We start from the raw sequence: 6,913 nt of genomic DNA on the forward strand, positions 1-6,913 counted from the left end.
GTTTGTGAAGGGATAAAATAGGTTGCAGTATAGAGCCTGTCTTTGTTTTACGTACTATATTTGTAAATACTTAAAATGCTTGCAACCGTGCTCTTTACAGTTTCTTCCTTTCCAGTGAGTTGTTTAAATGTTAATGTCTTTGGCACTGCGATTTAACCATTTATTAAATACAATTTTTAAAGAAGTTTGACATATTTTTGAATCTGTGCAGGGATCTGATTTGTTAGTTCAAATGCTGCAGCAGCTAATCATACAGGTCTTCTCTTTTCTTGGTTTGGATGACACTGGGCAGCTCGTCAAATGTGAACAATTCCAAAAGGTAAGGCCTTTATTTTTACTTGGTGAATTTACAGACTTTCAAAAGGGAGACATGACTTAGAGTTCTTTTTGTTTGTTTGTTTCTCGAGATTGGAGTCTCAGTCTGTCGCCAGGCTGTAGTGCGATGCGTGATCTCAGCTCAGCGAAATCCACGCCTCCTGGGTTCAGCAATTCTCCACCTCAGCTTCCAGAGTACTGATTACAAGGATGTGCACCACCCTGCTAATTTTTCTTAAAACTAACACTGTCTGCATCTGCCTAACAGAGTGAGAGAGAGACGGAAACGCTAGTTATGAAAGCAAACTCACACCACTCTTAAAAAATTCAGGCCAGGCATGGTGGTGGACTCCTGTAATACCAGAGTTTGGGAGGGCCGAGCGGGCGTTGCAAGGTCGGGCTGAGACCATCGGCTAACACTGTGAACCCTGTCTCTACTAAAATACAAAAAAAAAAAAAAAAAAAACATGACGGGCGTGGTGGCGGGATGCCTGTATCCCAGCTACTCAGGAGGCTGGGCAGGGAATGAACCTGGGAGGTGTAGCTTGCAGTGAGCGGATTGCACTACTGCACTCAGTCTGGGCAAAAGTGCGGACTCGTCTCAAAAGAAAAAAGATACTGAACGCATTCAGAAGGGCCACCCAGAGGGAGACACAATGGCACATCTCGGCGCACACAACACAGGCGTGCTCTCTGTCTGTTGGTTTACCTGACAAAGGAACTAGCTGTTTTTGTTTTCATCAATGACACAGCTCAGGTGGAGTTTCCCATACCAGGATGAAGGAAGACGCAGACATACCTCCATTTTAAGTGTACTTTGGCGTTGTGTGGTCACGAACGATGAGAATGGGCTGGGAAGCCTGAGTGGAAATCAAAACTATGCCCTTTCGGATGGCAAAGGAATTTGCTGAGCATCTTGGTGCTGGACAGTAAGTACCAGGTAATGGTCAATGGCCGATGCTTTTGAGCTTTGACCAATCGATCCACCTTAGTCTGTGAGGTGGTGGCAAAGTGTGGGGATGTCTCCTGACCAAAGGTGCTGTGTATGTGTTGACCTGTTTTCATTGTGTTCAGTGACAGCTATTCCTCCCACTTCAGGCCTTACTCGCTCGTTAACACCTCGCCAAATTTAAAAAAAAAAAGAGAAAAACACTGGTTGTTAAAAACACGGATGCTTTGTTCTTCAGAAAGGGAATAGCTTTTTGTTTTTTTTTTTTTGTTTTCTGAGACGGGGTCTTGCTCTGTCGCCAGGCTGGAGTGCGTGGCATCTCCGTCACTGGCAGCTCCGCTCCGGGGTTCCGGCCTTTCCTGCCTCGCCTCCCAAGTAGCTGGGGACTCAGGCGCCGGCACCTCGCCTGGGCTAGTTTTTTTGTATTTTTTAGTAGGCGGGGTTTCACATGTTGCAGGATGGGTCTCTATTCCTGACCTCGTGATCCGCCGTCTCGGACTCCAAAGTCTGGGATTACAGCTTGAGCCACCAGCGCCCGCCCAAAGGGATATTTACCTGGTAAATAAAGCGTATTCACACTGGAAGTCGGTGTCATTAGATTTCTAGATTGCTTAATTACAATACCTATTTATGAAGTTCTTAATGTTTCTCAGGCAGAAGATTGATAGCTGTTAAAACTGATGAGAATCCATTATATTACCCTCTCTTCCTTGAATGTTTAAAATTTCTAGTAATAATGCATTAAAAAGAAAATTCGGCCGGGCGCAGTGGCTCAAGCCTGTAATCCCAGCACTTTGGGAGGCCGAGACGGGCGGATCACGAGGTTAGGAGATTGAGACCATCCTGGCTAACACGGTGAAACGCCGTCTCTACTAAAAAAATACAAAACACTAGCCGGGCGAGGTGGCGGGCGCCTGTAGTCCCAGCTACTCGGGAGGCTGAGGCAGGAGAATGGCGTAAACCCGGGAGGCGGAGCTTGCAGTGAGCTGAGATCCGGCCACTGCACTCCAGCCTGGGCGACAGAGCGAGACTCCGTCTCAAAAAAAAAAAAAAGAAAATTCATCTCAGATAGATGGGGATTTATTTTCCCAGTTGGTTTATCTATCAGTGGATGAGTTGAATACCTTTTACTAATAGATAGAATAAGATAATGTTGGACAATTCTATTCCAGTTTTTAATTTTATTAATATAATTACTGAAAAATCTTGTTCACATAGTAAAAAGAAACAGAGGAGTTTTGTTATATTAATACCACTTAATTTAATTTCTGGCTGGGCGTGGTGGCTCATGCCTGTAATCCCAGCACTTTGGGAGGCTGAGGCAGGCTAATCACTTGAGCTCAGGAGTTCACCACCAGCCTGGCCAACATGGTGAAACCCTGTGTCTACTAAAAATACCAAAAAAATCATCTGGGCATAGTGGCACACGCCTGTAATCCCAGCCACTGGGGAGGCTGAGGCAGGAGAATCGGTTAAAACAGGGGAGACCGAGGTTGCAATGAGCCAAGATTGTGCCACTGCATTCCCGCCTGGGTGACATAGTGAGACTCCATCAAAAAAAAAAATTTCTTTCAAGTTATATTGCAAAATATTCAGTTATCTATAATCAGTATTACTTCTATTAGTCTACCATCTCATAATTCTTTCAATTTTATTGAAAGCTAACGATGAGGAACCACTTGACTTCTAAAAGGATTTGTTACTCAATCACTGAAGTCATCCAGTTTCTCTATTTCTGAGAAGTAAATATAAAAGATTTCCCAGGACTTACCAGCTAACTATGAACTACATCTGTTGCTTTTCCGCTCTTAGAAACAGCTCAATCTGACATACTCAGAAAGGTTTGCGGGGAGAATCAAAGCAGTGATTTCAGCACATCTTTGTCAGTGCAATATTTTTATAAAGTGTTCAGTGCATATTTGCCAAAGTCTTGGATTGCAGATTTAATTCATCCAATTTCTGGAAATTGCAGTAAAGTCAAGATTAAAATTATATAGAGCAAATAGTCTATTTCTCATTACCTAATTTAAATAATACAATATAATGTCTAGCTGAATGTGTGAGTTATTGATGAGGCCAGCAGTGTGATAATGGGAGTTCTGTTTCTTCAGTAAATATGTGTATGAATATGTAAAGCTTTAGCATGGGGCTTTTGGGAATGAGAAGATTGGTTTTTAAAATTATAATTTTGATTTACAACATGACCAAGTGTTTTACCTGTATTTAATAAAAAAAAGTATATACTGCTGAAAACTAACTGCATTTAGCATTTAGTTTATAACTTTTTTAACTAATAGAAGGTGGAAATAATTTTTTTTTTTTGAGACAGGGTCTTACTGTGTTGCCCAGGCTGGAGTGCAGTGGCGCAGTCTCGGCTCACTGCAACCTCCACCTCCCAGGTTTAAATGATCCTCCCACCTCAGCCTCCCAAGCAGCTGAGACTACAGGCATGCGCCACCACGCCTGGCTAATTTTTTTGTATTTTTAGTAGAGATGGGGTTTCCCCATGTTGGCTGGGCTGGTCTTGAACTCCTGACCTTAGGTGATACACCCACCTCGGCCTCCCAAAGTGCTGGGATTAACAGGCGTGAACCACCATGCCTGGCCAGAAATAAAATATTTAATTGGATAAAGAATGACTGCAACTGGGAAACATTTGGTAGAAATAGGTTTTAACTATCTTAGTGATTACTGCACACTGTATCAGGGTGAAACCACATAAAAATTTGCCCTTAGGTTTTTTTTTTTTTTTTTTTTTTTTTTNGCCAGGTCGCCCGGCTAGTTTTTTGTATTTTTAGTAGAGACGGGGTTTCACCATGTTAGCCAGGATGGTCTCGATCTCCTGACCTCGTGATCCGCCTGTCTCGGCCTCCCAAAGTGCTGGGATTACAGGCTTGAGCCACCGCGCCCGGCTGCCCTTAGGTTTTATAGGATGTATTTTGGAAATGGCCCCATTAGCAAGTTGCTTAAACTTTGACATATGTTCATTGTTCATTCTGCATCTGTGAGAGTCATGTTTATGGAGCTGGGGTCTCACTGTGTTGCCCAGGCTGGAGGCCAGTGACTCGTGCACTGCAGCCTCAAACTCCTGGCCTCCAGCAGTCCTGCCACCTCAGCCTCTCAAGTAGATGTTTTTGCCTTTCTGAAAATCATACTTTAAGCCTCTCCCCTTACCAGTTTGCCCAAAACTGTCTCGCAAATACTGTATTCTTACTGGGTCCTGATACTCATCCTATGACGTAGTGTTCTCTATTGGTCAGAGTTCTTGTTACTATAAATCAGTATAAAATAATGGCATCTAGCACTGATTATGTTCAGTGTGCTAGCACTAAGTGCTCTGAACACTTCATGCTGTCTTATGCCAAAACAAGCTGATAAGGAGGGTACTACCGTTCTACTGCATGCGAACGCATGAGAAAGAAGCTTGCCCAATTGGGTTCACATTCAAGCTTGTGCACACACAGTAAGTAATAGAGGCAGATTCTAATGTAGGTTGGTCTGACTTGACAGCCAAAGGTCTCAGCCACTGTGCTTGCCATTCCCAGGAGAAAGTATGTTTTCAACCAGCATTAAAGCTGCAGGTCTCTGGCTGTGCCAGTGCCTTACCTCAGCTTTAGTGATGGCAGGTGGTGGAAGTCCTTGCTCATACAGGGAGCCTGGCTGAACACCTGGTACACGATGTTGGGCAGTAGAGATGCCACGGGCTGTCTCTACAGTTCTGCAACCACAAGTGGTGTCCAGGGCCAGGCTGGTTTCTGTGCTCACCACTCCTGCTTTTTTTTTCTTCAACCAGCAGAGCAGGTGACCGTAGTTCTTGGGCAGCCTACTTGAAGCAAAGTGCCCTCTACTGCTCCTTTCATGAGTGCAGCAGGATTGATTGATGCTGGCTTTGCACCTGCATGGTAAACCGGCCATGTGAGAACTCAGCTGCACTGCCGGCCGGCACCAGGCTCCCGGTTGTCTTTCACTCGCTCACTGGGTGCTCAGCTAGCGTTGACTGAGTGCCTGTGATGCAGCAGTCAGTGCCCATCTGCCACCCTTGGCAGCTGTGTGGACCTAGACTGCCCTTCAGCAAAGCCTGCTGCTCTGCCTCAGAGGAAAGGAAGAGCCCCATGCCCACCAGCAAAGGCTTCTGCGCCCTGGGCATCCTCTCCTCCCTCCAAAACTGGGGCTAGTGAATGTTAAGACCTTGTCTCTAAAAAAAAAAAAAAAAAAAACTTTAAGAAAATATTAATGGGCTTGATTCTAATTTTATATTTGATTTTATTTTCAGTCCTATTTTTTAAAAAGTCTGAAACTTGGAAATAAGGCAAAAAAGGAGTGATTGCATGGCTGTGTCATGTCTGACAAGCTAGGATTATTTAACGGTTGACCCACATTTGTGCCCACACTGTGACATTACATATTTACTTACAGATTTTTGTCCAGTAGAGATGTGAGTGATTTCTGTATGATGGCCTCAAAGGTGGCAGTTGTGCTGCTCTGTAGGATCTTAACCACTTTTGTTTCTAACTGGCCATTTGACTCCACTTTTTCCAGTGGCTGCATGTACTCAGCTTTGTGAACTTTCTGAACTAGCTTTATCCTCCTCTGGATTCCCTCATGAATGAGTTAAATAAATCCTCTTTGAGATTGAGACCATCCTGGCCAACATAGTGAAACCCTGTCTCTACCAAAAATACAAAAAATAGCCGGGCATGGTGGCGGGCGCCGGTAGTCCCAGTTACTCGTGAGGCTGAGGCAGGAGAATCGCTTGAACCCGGGAGGTGGAGCTTGCAGTGAGTAGAGATCGCACCACTGCACTCCAGCCTGGCAACAGAGCAAGACTCTGTCTCAAAAAAATACAAAATAAATCCTCTGATACGTGTTCACTTTATATTCGTGTGAGTCATGTGTTTAACTCTTGAGAACTATACTTGGACATTCCCCAAAGCCCAACAACAGAGTTAGATACTCACCCAGGGGGAATTCCATTTTGTCATACTTCCCATTAAGTAACTTATTTTAGTTCCCATTATTTTGCATTATTATAAATTAAGTAGAAATAGCAGAATAATTATTTTTATTATGAGGTAGCTAAGTTGATTATATTAGATCTGTATTATAAGCTGGACAGCTTTTATTATTTCTCTTACAGGAAGCATTTCACAATTTCTAATTTTTATTATGTTCCTTGTAATACATACTAATGCAGCAATTTGAATGGAAAAATTAAGTCTGAATTTCTGACAGCCAGTCTGATTTTGGCTGCTTCATTTGACAACATGATTCTATGTAGGTTTTGAGTATGTGCAGACACTCAGCACTGTTAATCTTCATACACAGATGACAAATGACAAAGTCCAGTGCCATCTCAGCTCATGAGTTTGGGGTTCCTCCTCAAAGGCTGTCAAGCTGCCACTTTCTACTGCAGTTGTAGTTCACCTGCCTCTACCCATTCCCTGATTCAGGTCTGGCCCTTGGAACATAGTATAACATGTTGAGAAAACAGCTAAATAAACTGTTAAGAAGTATATGTTCAACGGCCGGGCGCGGTGGCTCAAGCCTGTAATCCCAGCACTTTGGGAGGCCGAGACGGGCGGATCACGAGGTCAGGAGATCGAGACCATCCTGGCTAACACGGTGAAACCCCGTCTCTACTAAAAAAAT

The sequence above is a fragment of the Rhinopithecus bieti genome, unplaced genomic scaffold (assembly GCF_001698545.2).
Source record: "Rhinopithecus bieti isolate Rb0 unplaced genomic scaffold, ASM169854v2 scaffold_77048, whole genome shotgun sequence".
Taxonomy (NCBI): domain Eukaryota; kingdom Metazoa; phylum Chordata; class Mammalia; order Primates; family Cercopithecidae; genus Rhinopithecus; species Rhinopithecus bieti.